A 21,426-nucleotide genomic window follows, 5' to 3' on the forward strand; every position below is an offset into this window, starting at 1 on the left:
GGGAAGAAAGTGCTATTATCATTCACAGTCGTATTCACTGTTATGTATTCAAAAATTTTTAATTATTAAAGTAAGAGAATATGGCAAAGTCACTATAGTTAATCCTTACTATTTTTGAATTCCATATCATGAATTCTTCTGCTTGCTCAAATTGATTTGTGACTCCAAAACCAAGACCTATAAAACCTTCATAACCATTTGTGAACATGCACAAAGGGGTGAAAAATTGGAGCTGCCCAACATGCATGTTCCCAGCTGAGGTCAAATAAGTCTATTTTCTGCCTTCTGGTTCAGTTCTCACACTGTAAATGAGAGTCCATTTTTGTGCCACCGTTTTTACACATTTTTGTGGTGGTTGGTGATTTTGCTGTTTAAAATGAGCCTCACTGGGGTACCAGCTAACGTGGTGTCTTGCGTTCCTATGCTCGAGAAAGCTGTGATCTGCCTCACAGAGAAAATACATGTATTAGGTAAACATTCAGTCATGGGTTCTAATGCTGCTGACTGTGAATTCAATGTTAATGAATCAACAATATATATTCAATAAGGCTTTTTAAAGCAGAAACATGAATAAAACAAGGTTACGTGTTAATCAGTTGATGAAAATGTGACCAGAGGCTCACAGAAATCTAACTGTATTTCCCAGGGGAGCTATGGTTTCAGTATTCACTAATTCAATGTTGGTGGTGATTTTATGGAACATAACTACTGTGAATAATGAGAAATAATTCTATATGCAAGATCTATAGACAAATCTTTAGAGTTTTTATTTTTATCAGGAGCAAACAATTAGAAAATGAAAATGTTGAGGTATCATATGTAATAGTTTTAAAAATAAGGAAACCTAGGAATAATTCTAACAAGAGTTAAATAAGACTCTAGACCCAAAAAAGTACAATATATTATTAGGAGAGATTATATTTCCTGTATTCAACCTCATACAGACACATCTGTAACATGAGTGGAAATAAAATTTCGTAACTTCCTTCATGTTTTCTTTGTTGCCTGTAACTTTCAAGGTCAGATTTGCCTTAAATATCTGTAGTCAGATATGGTGACAAGTCTTCTGATTCAAACTTAAAGAACTTCCTTAGATAAATATGTAACCTACTCAGTTTTTTTTCAAAGCTCATTATTCCCAAATATTCTTTTGGCTGCTGAAGCATTTTCATTTCCAAGATTTCCACATCAAATGCAAAATCTCTTGAGTGGGTGGAATCTGAAGCTACTCGTTAGGGAAGATCCTACTGGAAAGGGAGAAGTGCAGAATGGGAAGATCACAGGAAGGAGAGACGTATGAAGACCAGTGTTGCATTAAAGTGCTTTACAAACCCTGCTCACGCTCACATTGTTTCATTAAAATGTTATTAAGATTAAACCTCTCACTTGACAAAACTCTATCTTCTTTCTGAACCCCTGGAATAAATGAAGAAAAGTGATGCTTTACTAAGGCAAGTTTTCTTAGGGGAAGTCAGCTGTGAAGGTCTTGCTTCCTTTCACGTGGTCTAAATCTACCTCCGTTTGCCCCAGTGCCCCCCTTTTTGACTCCCGAATCCGCTTTACTGCTTACTGAGCCTCTTCACTCACTGTGCTTCTGAATCATTATGAAGATCATTAATATAAAACTGTTGCTTCATCATTTTGGGGTTTTGCACTCTCTGAGACACACATTATGTCATAGACTGTAGATTCCACAGCCCTGACATAGGGAGTAACATTTTTAAATGCCATTCATCGAGGGATGTTAGTGTTATAATGTGTAATGTCAAGTTCCAGGTGCTGAGGAAGCATGCCTTCTGGTCATATTGTTGAAACCCCGCAGTCACCTGCACCTCTGAATGTCAGAAGAGAAACTGGGTCTCTATCAAGCCCGACCATATCATATCCCAGATCAGGAAACTGAGCTTCCTCTCCAAAAAAAAGAAAAAAAAAAAAAAGAAAGGAAAAGTTCAAAATGGTAAATGAAGAACATAGAATCTTGCCTCGCTGACAGTCCTTCAAGGGCTCTTTTGTGAATAAGAATCATTCATTTCCCCCTGGTCGGAGCCAAGTGACTGTCTCCAGGTTCAGCTGAGTGGACAGACCAGATGAAGGCGAAAGAGGCAATGCTCCAGAGCACAGTTACTGATAAATAATTACAACAAGGACATCATAATTATTTAATTAAAATCTGCACACGGGGAGAGATTATGAGTCTTGGAGCTTGCTGCCTCATTTAGATGATACTAGTCATTAACCAACTGAGCTGGAGTCAGCGCCTAAGCGTCCACATGCTCCCCTTGGTCGTGGAGAGCTGAGCGCTCAGCAGCGGCTGCAGGCCCAAGGGCACCACTGGGGAGCCCAAGCTCCTCCTGCAGAGCCCTGGGGTCACGGCCTGTGGCCCTGAAGGCTTTCCTGCAAAACACAGTGGCCAGAAATTTTCGTGGCATTTACTCTTATTAAGAACACAGTGAAACTTCTGCCAAAGAATAGGAATCTATAGGATACAGGCTTGACGAAGCTCTCTCTAAAAAAGATTTCTTTTCTGATGTGTCAAAAACCAACTGTTTTAAAGGAGGAGGGGTTCATCTATAAGACAGCCCTACACCGTCTGCCCCAATGACCACTCTATGGTAAGACTGCAGGGCACTAACATTTCACTCTCCACCTAGAAATGAAACCCTGCTCCTTAAGAGTTTTCTTTTGAATATATATGTAAAGCAGAGGGAACTGACTGCTACACTGTTAGTACGGAACAGACTGTTCGGACAAAGGAAATAACAGCGAGAAGCACTGATCTTAATTTAATGGGGTCTCTCCTCTCTCTCTCTCTCTCTCTCTCTCTCTCTCACACACACACACACACACACACACACACAGACGCTTTCTCTATTTATTTTGGTTTTACTTTGATAAGTAATTTATTTTGCACTGCTGTGGCCCAGTTCTGCAGATTCACCTAGTTTCTAAAAATGTAGCAAATTACTCTATTTCTGAAATCAACCTGAAGTAGGACATCGTGGCAAATCAATACAGTCCCACAGGCCTCAGTACTTAAGAAAAATAAGACAACCTAAACTATGGTCAAGTCAAACTTTCAATAAAAGTAAGATATGTGGTGCCTGGACTCTGGGCTACTTCCTGAAAGTCTACTAAGACATAGCCACCCAAACTGGTGTCATCTCTGAGAATTCAAGAACTACTGACAATTTTTGACATTTTCTGCAACCTAAAGAAGCTGTGTAAAACAGGCTCCTGGTCTTTCAATGCCTCCCCCAAAATATAAAATCAGAAGTACTAAATGATATTGCTATGGGCGAACACACAGAAAACCAAATACACAAACACCCTCTTGTGAGACTTCCTTTGCCTAGTCCACTTCTTTGACATAGGAGATGACTCTTCTACCCGGGAGTAGATGAGTCTGGACTAAGAAATGAGATCTGGACTAAGTAGAAAAGGGCAGACTAGAGGATTAACTTTAAGGATTAGTTTTATCTGTGTTAATAACTACTTACCGATATGTGGATTCATATGTTTTTTTCTTGTAAATTTATATATATATATATATATATATATATATATATATATATATATATATAACTACTTTCCCCTTTACTTAGCTTAACTATATACTCTACTATGTTAACTCTTCCTACTTCCAGGGACCAACCTAGTTCTGTCTCGGGGCTTTAGCCATTGCTCTTCCCTCTACCTGGAAGGTCCCCTTTTTTTATGGACCTTTAAACTTCTAGCTCCCGTAGCTTAAATAACACCTCCTCAGAGAGGTCTTCCCCTATCACTCTGTGAGAAGAGGCAGCCTCTTGGTATTCTTCATCCTAAAACCTACTTTTTGTTATCTTTGTAGTACTCATCAGTATTTTTTTTTTCATCAGTATTTTTAATTACATAAGTATTCATCTGATTACTCATGTATTGACTCTTTCCCTCTATAGACTATCAGGTCCATGAGTAGAGGTGCCATGTTGATCTTATCCACTCTTACAGTCCCATTGTCTGGCACAGTGCATGGATGAATGAATGTCCAATCAAGTTGGAAGCAGTAAATAGAAAATTTCATTTAAATAACTTTATTCCTTCTTCTATTTTCCCTTAATCTAAGCTGGTCAAATTATTGACTAGTGGTTGAATATGATTGACAAGTATTCTCTAGATCTTTGTGCATTACAATGTAATTTTTGCCTACCATGTAATTTTTACCTACAACATGTTTTGTTTATTTTGACTTTTTGGTATTTTTCTCTATTGAACACCATTCTGTTTATTTTTGACGACTTCTATAATTGAATAGTATTAAAATTTGAAATCTATCTCATAAAAATATTTAAAATATGCTATTTTAATTTTCCTTCATTTTTCTTATTTTTTATTTCATTGGGATCTTGGTTTCTATAATTTATAGATAGTTTCCCCTAAGAAACCCTCAATTCATCTTTAGTTCAAAATTAACAGGTCAATCACTATAGAACCAATCCATCCATACTTATTAGGTTACTCTACTGATAAATAAAACTAAAACAATATTCTAGTAATTAGTCTGTTAATCAAGGAGGTTATCACTAAATTTCTTCCTTTGTTAAAGTAGGCATATATCATTTTATCTAATGATAAACATTAAAGTTTTTCTAAGTTGTTTTGTTTGCCTATTATATAATAACCCTAAAATTATATCTGGGTATATAATAGAACATAGGCTTATAGGACATAGAACAAGGCTTGAACAATATTTTTGTTTAAGCTAGATTAAAGTTGCATGTCATTCTACCCGAAGGAAAATATTCTCAAGCATTAAATATGTGTTTGGCCAAATCATGGCAGTTCAAAATATATTGTTCCTGTGATTGAGATGACTAAGTTATTTTCAAGAAGAAGATTGTTTGTGTCACAAGGTCTGCTACAATTTTATTTTCCTTTTTATATTATTGTAATTTATCTATGAGTATATTAGCGCTAGTCCCTGGCATTTATTTTCTTTCACTACTCCATGTAAGCTATGGCTCAAACTTCTCAGAACTTTTTAAACCACAAAGTTGATCATATACTGCCACCTGCAATACTATGGATATCAAAGTTATTACTATTTTTATCATGGAGTGAGGAGCAACTGGGTAAATTGAGACAGCAGGGAAACTTACCCAGTGTCTTATGGGTTGGGTATTATGCTGTGACTGTGAAATCATGTTTGGGGTTTCATCCATTCCTGGAGTGGGTATGAGGATTATTTATATATAAGAACAAGAATTTGGAGCCAAGTCAATATATATATATATATATATATATATATATATATATATATATATTTTTTTTTTTTTAAGATTTTATTTACTTATTCATGAGAGACACAGAGAGAGAGAGAGGCAGATACACAGGCAGAGGGAGAAGCAGCTCCACTCAGGGAGCCCGACATCGGACTTGATCCCGGGACTCTAGGATCAGGCCCTGAGCCAAAGGCAGGTGCTAAACCTCTGAGCCACCCAGGCATCCCATGGAGCCAAATATAAATAGTTTTCCAGTTCTCCTCTATTTTGAATTTCCCACATGTCTCCTAGTCTGAGACATAGATACTTATGTTTGCTTAAGTATCTTATTTTGTAATTTCCATTAAAGCATTAATGAAGATCTCTCCAAAATCGTTACAAAATAGTAAAACATATAAACCTTACTAGGTAGCCAAACATCCCAATTTTACCCTGTATGTAAGTATTTCTGCATTGTCTTATTTTCTTACCTCTGCAGATGGTGATCATCATGACAGAAGTGATTTTTTTCTCATTCCTTTTGTGTATCTCTGAAGTTCCTACTCTGGGCCTTTAACCTAGTAAGTATTCATCCAACAATTGTGGAAAAAATTGTATTAAAACTCCCTCTGTTATGAATGACCAACTTTAAAAATGCATAGGATATTAAATAATCTGACATTCCTTTTTAAAAAATATTTTATTTATTTATTCATGAGAGATAAATAGAGAGAAGCAGAGACAGGCAGAGGGAGGAGCAGTCTCCTCGCAGGGAGCCCGATGTGGGACTCGATCCCAGGACTGGGATATGCCCTGAGCTAAAGGCAGACGCTCAACTGCTGAGCCACCCAGGTGTCCCATAATCTGACATTGTTTAGGTAACAATTCATTAAAGCCATTGAGACTCTGTAAGATAACAGGATATATATACGAATTTTGTTGAGTTTCCAATCTAAACCACGTGTTTAATAGAAAGAGTTTTTTCCCTCCAGACAACCTATTCAGAACAGGTACCCATTTCTGAAATAGCACCATTTTGAAAACCTGTGAGGTCAGACTCGACATCTTGTAAGAAATTAGCTAAGCCAGGGCAGCCCGGTAGCTCAGTGGTTTAGCACTGCCTTCAGCCCAGGGCAGGATCCTGGAGACCCAGGATCGAGTCCCGGATTCGGCTCCCTGCATGGAGCCTGCTTCTCCCTCTGCCTTTGTCTTTGCCTTTCTCTCTTTTTCTGTATCTCTCGTGAATAAATCAATAAAATCTTAAAAAAAAAATTAGCTAAGCCAGAAAGAAAAGCCCACATCCTCTTAAAAACCTTTAGCACAAATAAGCAGCAGAAATAGTTGCAAAAAAAATCCAGCTAATAACACAGTCAAACTCTTACAGGTGAACTACCATTACAGTTTCTGAAATATCACTGTGAAGTTTTGCTTCTCAACTTGAGGTTGACTCTCTTTATTAATGTAATCTCTTGGGGGATGATATTACATCACCTTGTACGTGCGATCTGCACACAGTTGTTAAAGACCTTTAAATCTAATGTGCAGTGACCTCTTAAACATTTGCTCTCACTGGTGGTTTCCAATTTCTTCTATATCAAATGGTGACCTTAACATTCTAACTCACGGATATAACTATTAGAATTGAGCTGACATGATAAATGACTGCTCTTGCCGTCCTGGTCATATTTTTATTTTTCAGAGATTGAGTTGATAGTTTGGTCTTTTCAGTTTGCCTTTTACTTCTCCCGAATAATGGCCATTTCATTGTTAATTTGCATCCCTCTACAGAAGAAAAATAATACTCAAATGATTTCATTAGCAAATATAATATCTGCAATTCATGGTTTGATATTATTGATCAACTTTGATTTTTTTTCAAAATTAATCCAGGAACAGTATATGCAACCATGTCTACTTATGATTATCTAAAAAATCTGTTATCTTCCACATTTGCAGATTTCATCATTTTCCCTATCCTGCTTAGTCCTACAGTTCTCACAGTTATCTACAGTTATTTTAAAAAGCCTTTATGATTTAAGTGACTATCAAAGTTTTCTGTAGCCCTAACTCAGAGTAGGTTAGTTTCCACAGTTTACCCCTCACCTAGTTGATGTTTATTTTCCTGCTACCTGATACTAAATATGTCTGAACCCAAATTTATTCTCTCCAGGCACTGTCATCACCAAACTGTCAGTCCTTGATTATCATCAATGGTGGAACAACCCTGCCCCAGCTTATGACAGCAACAAATTGAGACTCATCCTTCAGTTATGTGCACGTAAATTATCTATGCTACCTGAAAGATTATTTTTTCACTTACCAAGGTTTTAGCAACTCTAATTAACGTATAATGTTTAGTCTAGATATCCATCTAGATATCCATCAATTGACTTAACTGAATTTTAGCTATCCGATTGCCTAAATAAACTTGATATATAACTATTGTATAGTCAGATAAGAATTTTTAACATTAATGAAGAATTGTTTAATGGACAATAACAGTCCCATTATTTAAACACTAAAAAGCTAAGTGCTACAGTCAAAAATTAAACTAAGCTATTTCTTGAATTATTAATCTATTTCCACTTAGATGTCCTCCTTAGAACATTTTATAATCTGAAACACTTGTGACTGTTTTATGATTGTTAAATTTTTACTGAAGGAGTTAAAGCATTTTCTGCCTAATACACCTACAAAAATAACCTTATTTAACTTGACAAACACAGTCCAATACATATTTAAGCTATTTTGAAAATAATGGAAAAATCTTATTAATAACTGTTTTCTCTTGTGGGGTGTGGTGAATAGTAATTTAGGGCAGGTGAGAGCAAAGCAATTTAACTTTTCCCTTGTTAGTTCCTTTGACCTACAAGTTTGGAGGTCTCTGCAGCACCCTTGAGCTTTTTCCACAGAATAAAGTAATAGTTGCTAAGACTTTGCCAAAATAAAAAAAAAAATAAAAAACTATCTGTTTTGCTGTTAGGTTCTGCCTCTATCTTGTTCAGGTATTTCTTGTATTATTTCTATCTCCAAGAGAGAAAAATGCATGTGTGTGCATGTGTGCTTTGCTTATATATATTACATATGGTATATACAGTTGACCCTTGAACAACACAGGTTTGAACTCCATACATCCACTATATGTGGATGTTTTTCAATAAGTGCAGTACAGAAAAAAAGGGTATATTCTCTTTCTTATGATTTCCTTAATAACATTTTTGTTTTCTCTAGCTTACTTTGTTATTGGAATACAGCATAAGATACATATACAAACTACGTGTTAATTGACTGTTCATGTTATTTGTAAGGCTTCTGGTCAATAGTAGGCTATTAGTAGTTAATTATTGGTGAGTCAAATGTTATGCAAGGATTTTCAACTGTGCTGGTGGGTCAGTGCTCATAACTCCTGCATTATTCAACTGTATTATATAGTAGGAAAACATATATCTATATTATATATTTCTTTTTTTTAATTTATTTATGATAGTCACACAGAGAGAGAGAGAGAGAGACAGAGACAGAGACACAGGCAGAGGGAGAAGCAGGCTCCATGCACCGGGAGCCTGATGTGGGATTCGATCCTGGGTCTCCAGGATCGTGCCCTGGGCCAAAGGCAGGTGCCAAACTGCTGCGCCACCCAGGGATCCCTATATTATATATTTCTTTCCACATAAATTGTCTCTTGGCTAAAGTTGATATTGGTCAAAGGAATGATGCCCTCCAACTTGATCTTGTATAATGAATCTATATGTCTGATGAGTTAGGAATATATATTGCCTTTATTTTAAACAGTATGGCCATTGCTTTAACCCATTTATGAAGTCACCTCTCACCATTATCTTCAATTTCTCTCTATCTTGGCTCTTCCATCACTTCAAGAGGATAAATTCATGCAAGTATATTTTTGAGGAAACCATATAAACGACTACTAGAAATCATTTATTGAAGTAAACAACTTGATTACCTTTAGGGCTTCTCTGAATCCTTTTATGTTCTGGGTTTGTGGGTGACTGAATATTTTTGCAATTCAGATCAAGTGCCAAATTAAAACATTGTCCAGTAAAACAGGCTCAGAGCTGTGAGTCAGCCAACCTGAAGTGCAGTTTTAATTCTACCATTACCTAATGGTGAATTTTGATAATCCCTGAAATTTCCTGTATTTCATTTTCTTTGTAACATGAAGTAGTTAGATTAAGTTATCTAAAATTTCCTGCTTTCCAAAAGTTCTGTGTTTAGAAAATTCTAAACAGAATTGTTTCTGAATTGAGAGAATTCAGGAAAAAGAATTGAGGAATTCAGGAAAAAGTAAATTTCAGTAAATTTCCATTCTCAATATCACCTTTGGCCCCTCCAGAGGCGCCAGATGCACTCAATCTGCCTAAGGCCTCCTCAACACCTAAATTGCCTGTCTGACTCCTAACAAGTTTAAGTTGGTGACTTCTGAGCCTAGCCATTATCTGCTTTATTTCAAAATAGTGCTCACTACCAATAAATGCAGCCTGAGATGAAAGCAAAATCCTAATACCTTTTTTTGTCATCTCCTACTCCTTGATCTATCTCACCAGCTCAGGAGTGTTTTACAGTAATATTATTATCTACTAGTTTAGAAAACTGCCATTTTCTTATATTTCAATGGCAGTTTTAATTAGTACAGTCTTTGTACTTTGTACCAAGTAAATTGGTAATAAGCAACAAGAGGCTTTCCAATTTTTTCATAATCTTTCCCATAAACTCAACATCTAAGACTTTGTTTTCAAGAAATATTAGGAGGGATACATAAAGATATAGATACAACATTATTCCTATGGAGGTGGGGGTAAGTTAAAACAACAGAAATCTTCAAAATATGACATCTATTAAATAAATTTTGAGGACCTCTGTAATGGAATATTATATAGCCATAAAAATCATAGTTTGAAAGATAATGATATGGCAAAAAGGCGACTGATTAATCAGTATAATTTCTAATTGGGAAAATTCAATAAATAATGTATAAATAAACAAAAATATCTGGATTCCCACTGTTTAAGGCTATTATTGTTTATACATTTGTGAACTTCTCCTGTCTCTTTAAAACCAAGTATTGCTTTATAACGTGAATAGCAAAAACAAACAAACAAAAACCTCCTTTTAAAGGACTTTTCTTTACCAATGGCCACATGTTAAGAAGAGACCAAGATTCGTGTGTGTGTGTGTGTGTGTGTGTGTGTGTGTGTTTTGAGACACAAAACGCAGGGATATTGATTCACAGAGAAGGTTTGTATACATGTAAATGTACAAATCATATACACCTATGGAGCCTTCAACAATATTGCAGTTTCTCCCTCTGAACAGGGTTTTTTCAATATCAGCAACAGATAATTACTTTTAGGAGGGATTTCTCTGTATATCGCAAGATGTTTAGTAGTATCTCTGACCTCTCTCCAATAGATATCACTACTCATTCCCCCCTCACCAATTTGTGACGACCAAAAATTGTCACCAGATGTCACCAGATTTCCCTTGGGAGGCAAGTATCATTCCTGCCTGAGAACCACTGCTCTAAAGCTACTTTCTCCCAGGCTGTGTCTTTTTAGCACCAAACAAGATATATCATTAGATTGTTTTTAATAGTTAGGAAAAGCAGATGATCCAGATAAAGTCACTGTTAAGAAAAATTATTACATACTCCTGACCCTAAGTTCTGGTTTGTTGTTGTTGTCGTTGTCATTGTTGTTGTTGTTGTTGAAGTGTTCCCAAATACTGGCACAGCCTTGTAAGGTATGGCTCCCTCTTGTAGCAGCTGCGACAGGAGAGCTCAGAAGCTTCTGATCCCTAGCATTCTCTTTCAGTCTCTGACATCTGACAAATAGACATAGTCTCAAACATTATTTTTCTATCTCTGGGTCTACCCCATCACCAGTTCATGAGAAATGGAACTGCCACAGCCTCATCAATATCTCTCTACCAGAGAGGGGTAGGAGTGCCTCCCTATAGCTCCCAATGACCTCTATTGACGACATGAGGGAAAGGAGGGACCTCATTACTGCTGGGCAATGGTGAAAAGCCTGACTCTCCACGAGGCTTCCTTTGATACACCCCAGGAAGGATGGAGGGGGCACCTAGTTATGCTGGTGGAGTCTCCACTAACTCCACAGGGATTGGCCTCATCCCTGACAGCAGTCAAATTCTTGGCTCCCTTCCTGGCCTTCAACTGATACCAGTTGGGGAGGGGTTGGAACACTTCATTAAGGCTTGGCATGGGTGGAATTCTCAGCTCCCACATGGTCTATGCTAGTGTCAATGGAAATGGAGCTACCATTTTATAAGTGGTGCTTAGCTGGAGTAGAGCAGCTATTTTCTAAAAGCTTTCCATCTTGCCAGGCTGTCCCTTCCCTGGTCATTCGCCAGAGAGAGCAGACTTTCCTTGGGGCTATTTTGGTCTGCATCCTTTGCAATTCCAGGTTGTCTGCTAATTCACCTCTAGATCTGGGATATATGAAGTAAAAATATATGTACTTATACAATGTATAGTTTCCCCCAAATCATCTATTTCATTGACATTTTTGAAGTTATTAGCATAAGAAGGTACAAAGAAATATCCTGATTTTAATCTTCTACATATCTGCAAATTCTTAACTTTTAATTTGTGCTCTTGTATTTTCCTGAGTTCAAGAAAAAAAAAAATTGACTCCAGGCCACACTGAAGGTCTAGAATATTGTTTTGAATTATTGTGTATTGTTACTCCTTTTGGAACAGTATTTTAAAGAAAGGTAAGATTACAATTAGGCAGCTTGAGAATGGGACTGTTCATTAATACCATATGGGTCTTATTTTCATCCTCTCAAGTAGATATGATAGATATATCCTACAATTTTGCAATGAAGCTGAAATAAAATTAAACAAATAAGCAATTAACCCAGCTTCTGGCTTTTAAGGGGTGCTTGATACATGCTCAATTTTAGCTGTTGCAGCAAGGAAAGAGTTTTCCTCAACCCTCTTGGGGTTCCTGGTTAGGTTTAAAAATTAAACTGACAAAGACCGATTACAAGGAAAAAAGCATGTACATATCATTATATGATGCAGGAGCCTTCATAAGGAAACGAAGCCCCAAAGACACAGACCTGTATTTTTATACTAGGTTTGATGGGGAGTGGAGTTGGGTAGGAATATGATAGGTAAGGAAGTATGAAGTCGTTGTAGTAAAATTTAGCAAGCCTTATCATTTAGATTCTTCTTGGTGTCCCTTTGTCTTTGGAGAAAAAAATGCTCCTTTCCTTTATATATACAAGGGCACCTATCATGGGAGGATTTTATGGCCTGTTTCAGGGAAGAAGACAGTATAGGTAGGTCAGAGTGACTTTTTTACTTCTGCCATGTTCTCAATCTCCATCAGCTTAGTTTATTCAATATGCAAAGGTGCCATAATTTGGAGTAGCAAGTCCTATACCCCATCACTATTTTAGAGTGTAATGAATAATTACACTGATAGTGACATTATCTTTTCAAATTTATTAGTAAAATATTCTGATTTTAATTTGTGCTCTTAATAAATTTGTTTTGATTACTATATAACATTTAAATATTAATGCTAATTAGTAAGGAAGTTCCCCAGTAATTTCCCCCCCAAAAAAAATCGAGCCAAAGTAAAGAAATTCATGACATTCAGCTTAGTGAGAAGGTGTTCATTTTCTTATATGTCCATCCTCTTCTGTGTAAATTGGACCGTATTATGCTCTTGATATCTTGACATATTCTATGCTTAATCGCCAGTTCTTTATGCTGTCTCTTGTGATCCTCTTCCCTAGGTCCATGCTTTGGCAGGCTACATCCGTAAGAATTTTCAATTATAGAACACATATAAGCAACATGGAAATTTTGGGCCTGGTGATTAGTGATGAAATAAGAGGTTCAGCTGTATTAAAGAGTCTGAAAAATCACTTGACTCAATATTTGGTTTTCTAGTCTAAGTCTTGCCCTGCTACCTAAGTGGTTGGACACAGAATCTGATTAGAAACAAAACAGACAACAGAGACAAGAAAATCCAAGAATTTCATAGGATTTGCTTGCCGGGGAAAAGAAAAAATGGTAAATAAATGGGGATAAGAATGGGAAAATAAGTATATAAGGAGGATAGTTGGGAGGTACAAACTATAAACTTTGACCTGAGTATAGCATAAATTCAAAAAGTGCACCAATTATAAGTGCACAGCTTAATAGATTTTCACAATGTGAACACATTTATATAACTATCATCAAGATCAAGAAGCAGACCATTAGGAGAGCTCCTTTTCAGGCATGCCCCTATCTGTTCCAAGGGCAGTCCTACTCTACAGTCATTATGAAGCTTCATAACACTGGCAAGACCTATCTGCCATGACTTTTGGTAGAAAAAGAACATCTTATTTGAAATCCACCGTAAGATTTTCTCATTTTATGAATGCTATGATGCTTTTCCTATTACATAGCAGCATTAAAATTCCCACCCTCCAGTCTGTCAAAAATCCTAAGACTTAACCATTTCATAGCCACTATGAAGACACAGTTTTAACTAAGTTGCAAGTATGCTATGTAATCACAAAATGACCCAATCAAATAGGGACTATTTATAATTATTCCACATTTATTGTTGAGGAAACTGAGGATATATTAGTTGGCCAAAGTCTCAGTTGGGTAAAGTTGGGATTAGAGTGCAAATTAATGATTCTAGGTGTAAATTCTTAACCAGAAATTTATTCTCACATTCTCACACAGCTACCAATACTGTCTGTGATATTATTCAAACTCTGTCCTCTATTGTGCCTCAATTGTTTAATATCTGGTGACCTACAGTGAAAATTGCTTCCATCATTTGGTTCTTTTGGAATTTAAATGTAGAACCAAAGATAAAGAAGAAAGCTGTTAGAGAAATCAAATATTCTGGAAGTTTTCTTGAAGACTTCTACCTTAGATGATATACTACATCATTGTTTTTTAACTCTTAAGATCATATAAAAGCTTCCTGCTAAATATAGTGTTTGGCTTCAGGAATAACTATCTCATGAGAAAGTCATGTATTGTAGCTTCTGGAATATTTTCAAGCTTTGTAATTAATAAAGGTTATCTGGAATTAGATCATTAAGTCTTCATGGGATACTTTATATTTAAAGGTATAAAATCAAAGTACTTTTCAAGTTTTTTATTTATTCATTTGTGAGAGAGAGAGAGAAGGAGAAGGAGAAGCAGACTCCCCAATGAGCAAGGAATCTGATGCGGGGGCATGATCTCAGGACACAGGGATCATGACCTGAGCTGAAGGCAGACACTTAACCAGCTGGGCCACCAGGTGCCCCATCAAAATACTTTTAACATCTAACTATCTTTTAATCTGTGAAGGTGAGGAGCTTCAAAGATTAGGTTTCAATTATCAATGAGTTTATCACATAAACAATGTTCCATAATAGTAAATAAATTCACTTGAAGAAAAATTATTTAAGATTTCACCTTTTTTTTACTTTTTACCTAGTAGGACACATATCATATGGTTACTCTAGTAAATAACCAAATGTCCTTACAGTTCAAGTGTAAAGTAACAGGTTGATGATAAAATAGATTTATTCTACAAGATCAAACTCTCATATTATTCCTGATCCATTAACACACAGTTCTTTGTGCCTTAGTTTTACACAATCTTCAGGCAAGAAGAAAAGATTATTAAAATTAATTTTCCCTTAGGACTTATTCTGGATTTTCACACACATTGCACAAGCAAAATGGCTTTTAAAACTCATGCTTTTTGTCATCCTAATTGTTTTACACATCTTGGCAACTTTTCACACCCTGCATAAAACAGGGGTTCATTAGGAGTCATTAAAAGAAAATATTTTTCTTGCAAATGCATTAGAGAATTTGCACATTATTTTATGCCATTTTCAGAAAAGATGTAAATTGTGACTAATCATGAAGCAAACAGGGTCACTTAACAATAATGCAGGAAAGAGTCAGCAACAGCATTTCAGAAATGAGAACTTGATAGGATTTGAAATGGAAACATTATTACCTGATGATAAATGTTTAGCATTATATTTTTTTGATGAGTTTTAGTTCTTAAGTGATTAGTGATATTTTTATATATTCTTACGTATTACAAGAAGAAAATAAATATAAAGAAAATGGATAATAAAATAAAAACCTAAGGTAAAAATTGTATTCTTAGTTTACTTTGACTAGATGATTTCTTACAGAAAGAACATAGGTATGAAGTGAGACAGAGGGAGGGGAAGGTAAGGTAAATTTAGCAGATGTATGCAGTTTAGACGGTGAGATGTTGTTGAAGGAAGAATAAAGGCCTATATTTCAATATTACCAACATGTAATGAACTATATGAATGAACAAATCTGATTTTATAGCTACTTTATGGAAGATCCAGGAGTAGTGTTATTTTTAGATCCTTAGGAACAAGGAAAAAAAATCATAGTCATTTAGATGAAGTACATAATATGAAGAGCAAATAAAAAGCATTCTCTAACTTTGTTTCTCAGAGCAACTTGTTTTTCCTGAGTCATATGCAATTGCACATGTGCGTAGGTCCTGAACAAATAGGCTGTTTGTTAGAATCATGTGGTGAACTTTACATTCTAACTGTGCCTGCGTATCTCCAGGGTAAGCTAGGTAATAAACCTGATCCCAATATCTAAGAGAGCCAATGCAGACTCATCTCCCCTATTTTTTACATTCTTATAACCATCTTTCATTTATCAAACTACGAAGTTATCATTGATATAAAACTATTAGCTCAAATACAGACTTCAGATTGATTTCTCCCAGTTTTCCACTAGTGCATTTTTCTGTTGCCGAATCTGTTCAGGTACAATACCAAACTGTACTTAGTGTAATACCTTCTTAATCTCCTGTTAAGGAGTAATTGTCTAGTATTTATAGAATGTCTCTCAATTTGGATTTGTCTGACATTTTCTCATGATTATATTAAGGTATTGGGGCTTGTGGGAAGAATAACACAGATGCGCCCTTCTCATTCAATCTTATGATGCCAACTCCTCCTTTTAAGATTTACTTTAATTTGGTTTCCATGGGAAGGGTATTTGTGTGGTGCAATTCGCTAGGTATGCAAGCAAACAATAATGTTTCTTTGCCTGATATGAATAACAGAAAAAGTTGGAAGGAGTCAAGACAATTTTGTGGATCAAAGAGAATATTAACAGGATCTAAGAAATTATGAAAATTGTTCTTAAGAAAGCCAGAGTCATTTTATGGCCCTTGCATCAGAAAAAGTTAATGATTAATTCAACATTTGGTGAGGTTGGATAGATGGTTAGGATCATGTCCAAAGACACATTGTATTCTTCATTGGCTGCACACAATTTAATTACACAGGAGTACTTTGGAGCCAGATTCCTTGAGTTCATAATCTTGGCCCTTCCCTTGTACTTGCAAGTCACTGTCCCTTGCTCCATAATTTGAGTAAACAACAATACCTGGCACACAGTAAATATTCAATAAACATTAACCACTATCATTATTATTCAAAGCTACAAGACTTTATTAGTAAATATTTTATATATCACCTTTTAGTGTGGACAAATAAGGCATAGAACTTTTTAAGGGGAGAGGAGCATTATGCAAATAAGAGTACTCTTACATAGCTTGCTTAGCCTTTTTGTTTATATCATCTATTATATATATTTCTCTATTTCTAAAATTAAATGATTAGTTCCTTACTTAAGACTGAGTTCATATTTATTTTTCCAAATACATCTTTCTTTCAGTTCTCATTTATTTTACCAACATTCACATGTTTAGTTTTCAGATATCAGGCATCTTGATATCTAAACTTTCCCTGTTAATATTGACTTTTTGATTCAAAAGTTGGCCTAAATATCTGGAGAGTTTTTTATTTATTTCTGGTATGCCACAGCAGTTAAAACTGTTTATTTAGTACTCTTAAATAGTTGATTTAGTAATCTACACTGCTAATAAAGATAGGAAATCAAAATGTAATAAACTTACTAAGAGTTTGCAGAATAGAACGTGAAGCACTGTTTACATAAATAAATAGCGATTGTGTAATGATTTCTTTATGATCTTATTTGCCTGGTTTTGTTTGTGCTCATAGGATGACCTTCTAGGTAACATCACTCTTTGCTTTTCTGAATCAAAGGATCCTAGAGGCTGAAATGAAATAACTCTACAACAAATGTATACTCCCATGAAAATTCAGTTTCACAATCTTCACTGTGATGAAATTATATCCAGTATATGATATAAACACCTTTTCATAAAATGGAGGACTTTCTTGTCACTCGTGTGAATACTAGGACTCTTACTGACGGTGATCGGAGGAACAAACATAAAGCTGTTTTTGAAGCTCTTGTAGAAGGTGGAAAAGGTTTTTCAAAGAAGTCTCTCCCAAATCCCTCATCAAGTCTCATTGGTTCAAATTGGATCACATGCCCTTTCCTTGCTCTCTGCTCAAGGGGATGCGTTGCCTAGAGCATTGAACCAGCTTGTCCTGACACAGGTCAGCTGAAAGACAGAAAACAAAAGATGAAACCTATAAGTACTGTTAGGAAGAAGGAAAGAGTATAGATGATAAATAGGCAATTAAAAATGCATATTATGGTAAAAAATTGAATATATGTCCATATTTCTATTTATTAGTGTGAGGAAGAGAAAGTTTCTGGCCTCATGAGCTTATATTCATTGGCAAATACAAACAATCAAATTAATACAATTTTAATAGATGTGCAATGAAAAAACTGAAGCAGGGCAATGAGAGATGATCATTTTAGGTAGGTGGCCTCTCTGAGATGGTTTAGTTAAGACTGAATAATCAAAAGAGGCAAGCAAATGAAGACCTGTGGAAAGAATGTTCCATTTCAGAGAGAAAAGCAAGTTCAGATTCCCCAAGACAAGCTTGGCCCTTTCAAGTCAAAGAAAAGAGAGGCAAAGCCAGAACATCATGAAGGAGGGAAGAGAAGCCTGAGAAGTCACTGGGGCTAGCCCATGTGCAGGTCATAATGAAAAGTTCGGATTTTATTCTATTTGAACTGGAAAGCCACAGGGGTTGGATTTCTGGGAGAAAACAGAGAGACGTCAAAGGAAAGTAAATCTTTCTGATGTCTGTCTCATAATTTCACCTGAATTCATTTGTATTTCCCAAATCAGCTGATCTCAGATCATGGAGTTTGAGACTATTCATTTGAATACCCCAAACATTTTTCTGATTTTCTGCAAAAAAAAATGATTGGTTAGTTTTTCATATGCAGTTATTCTGTCTATAAAATTGGTGACTTTTTAGTTTTAGAAGACCCGTACAATTACCTTGAAAACAGGATTTTACATTTGTCCTATCTGGAAGTTGGGCTTTAGGCTTCACTGCAGAATTACTGAGGTAGTCAATCTGGACTGGCTGGGAAGCATTTTAAATGAGCAGATTTGTCAAGGTGTGTACCACAAGTCAGAAGTAGCTGCTATTTACTCAATAGTCTAGACTGTCAACTTCATCCTCCTCCTGCATAAAAATAAACATTTTCTCCACAACAAAGGCTTTTTATAAAAGCAATAAAACAACTCAAGGGAGCATTGTTATCATGAGCTAATCACACCCTTGGGGAATTAGAGGCACGTTTGCTGCACCCAGTCCTCACAGCACCCCAGGGCTGTGATTATCTCCTGATAACCTCCCAGTCTGTCAGACCTTGTTGGTTAATTAGGTAATTTTCCACCTGGTCAGAGTGCATTTGAAGATTCTTTTGGAAGTTGCATAAACAAGCACAATTTATAAAACATATGCATACATGCACACACATATCAGCAAAAAAATTGGATAATTATCATTTATTCCAAATAAACCCAAGTTTTAAATATATATATATATGTATTTATATACATACATATATTTTGTATATTTATAAAATAGAGTCCAAGAACTAAAAACCCTGAGGTGCTACTTTAACAATGAGTAATTCTGATGAGTTCAACCCAGGAAATCTTTTAGAGAAACGGCTAAAATTACATAATGTAGTTTATTTACAACCAATAAATGGTTGTGACACTTCGATCCTTTTTATAGGATTCAGTTGCCCATTGTTTAATGAAGAATTGGGGCAGAATTATAAACAGATATTGCTAATAATAAACCCAGGCATAAATATATAGGGTAATTTGGAAAAGTTTGTCATAATAAGACTTATGTTAGGGTGATGGAGAAAAACTTAGAAATAAATTTGAATATTGACAGTTATTTGGCAAGTTCAAGTGTTTTAATTAAATATTTAAAGAAAAATATTATTTCTTTCTTATTTATATTCCCAGCACAGGTTACTGTAAAAAATAAATTTACCCAGTCATAACATGAGTATGATGTCTGTGAATCTCACAGATCATGGCATTACATTAATAAATGAGTGAACTTTTTAAATAAAAGATGCCATATAAGTGGAAATATTTTATAGCACTATCACTTTTCACAGCTACCAGAAAAGTAAGAAAAATGATTCAAAAGTTTAATTTTGCTTTATTTGGTTTCTTATGTAATTAAATACAAATGAACTACATGGGCCTGAATAATAATAATTCAGGATAAGGTTTAAGTTTTGGAAGCTTAAAAAAAAAAAAGTTTTGGAAGCTTAATAAGTTTATAATGTGATATGCTAAGTAGTACACTAATAAAGGATGATGGAGCTTTAAGGGGAACATCAGGAATCTAAGATTAGTCTAAAGATGGATAGAAGAGAGAAATTAGAATTATGAGGGAGATTATAATTTTTTTTTCCTCCTGGCATTGTCAAAATGCCAACAAACAAAGCAAGATTTATTGAGTCACCAGTATCTGCCAAGCACCATTAACACCTGATTGTATATAGGAGTCAAAATTCAAATAAGGTAGATCCCTTGCTCTCAAAGAATTTATCTTTTTTGTTCTACACAAACTGTCTCATATGCCTGAACTTATTTATATGTCCATACAAATAATCAAATTGGTTCAAGATTCTAATACCCATCCATTAAAATCATCAGGAAGCATTTATTTTTAAACATAAATTCTTATGCCCTGAGAAATTCTTTTTTTTTTTTCCCTGAGAAATTCTAACTCAGCAGATCTGTGGAAGGAATATGTTTTTAAGTCCCTCAGATGAGTCATATGCACAGCTCTATTTGGGAAACAGTGGAATATTGTAGGGGAAATAATATAATTGAAAGCAAAATCTTCCCAATTGAAAAAACTTCTCCACAGTGGTAGAAAAGAAAGAAAATAATTTTATTATCAAATAAGCATTAAACCAGAATGTGATGCACATCACAGGAAATCCACTAAGAGGTGCAAAGACAGAAAGAAACCTGGCCATTTTATATAGCCATGCAGCTACAACTCATTACATATGTTTTCAATATAAGTAAAAGTTAGTCCCCAAGTAAGAGAACTTGACAGCACCATTTGTCATACAGTTTATCCTAAATTCACCTGATAATTGGGTTTATACAAAGGAAAAAAATCTTCCTCACATTTTTATGACAGGCAATTAGTTTTGCACCTTGGAGCTGGACCCCTACCTCCCACCGAAATGAGGAGATGGTGCACTGTCGCTCTTGGTATTTAGATTCCAAAGGGATGGCTTTCAGGTCCTTGAGGAAGACATTCCTGGATTGTAAAACTGGAAAGAGGCTTTTTAATATTTACATACATTGGAAGGGGCAGAGAAAGAATTTACAATTACAAGTTTATAAAAATGCCCTAAGAAATGGGTAGGAAGGCATATTTTCCCTTAATTTTAACAGGGAAAATTTTAATTTTTAATTTGTATTCGACCTTAAAATATACATACCATGATCCTATCATCCAGGATGGTTTGTGAACAGGACCACTTGTGAGATAATGATTATTTTTAATTACCCTTAAATTTAAAATTCTAAAGAGGTATTAGACACTGTAAGACGGAACACTTAAATAAACGAATGAGTGACTAAAGGAATTGAGGAATGGATGAACAAATACCCCTTCCTATTAGGGGCATTCACATTTCTCTTCCATGCACTTCAGTCTTGGATAGAGGAGATTTCTGTCTGATAGAAATTGCATTAGGTAGCCTCCAAGACCCCTTCCACCAATGAGATTCTTAGAGTGATTTAGATGATGTCAGGGACACCTGGGTTTAAATAAAGCAGGCATGTTAGAGCTACTAGTGTAGTCTCTTGAAACAAGAGACTCT

General features: G+C 35.4%; 1 long non-coding RNA gene across 1 annotated transcript in view; it reads left to right on the forward strand.

Annotated features, from left to right (window-relative positions):
- Positions 1 to 8,219, forward strand: part of LOC112670766 (uncharacterized) — a 134,984-nt gene extending 126,765 nt beyond the window's left edge. The window contains exons 6-7 of the long non-coding RNA XR_003143194.3: positions 5,737 to 5,818; positions 7,408 to 8,219. This is a non-coding gene — a long non-coding RNA (uncharacterized LOC112670766). The remainder of the gene's footprint in view (positions 1 to 5,736; positions 5,819 to 7,407) is intronic.
- The last annotated feature ends 13,207 nt before the right edge of the window (positions 8,220 to 21,426 follow it).

This window comes from Canis lupus, chromosome 14 (genome assembly GCF_003254725.2).
Source record: "Canis lupus dingo isolate Sandy chromosome 14, ASM325472v2, whole genome shotgun sequence".
Taxonomy (NCBI): Eukaryota; Metazoa; Chordata; class Mammalia; order Carnivora; family Canidae; genus Canis; species Canis lupus.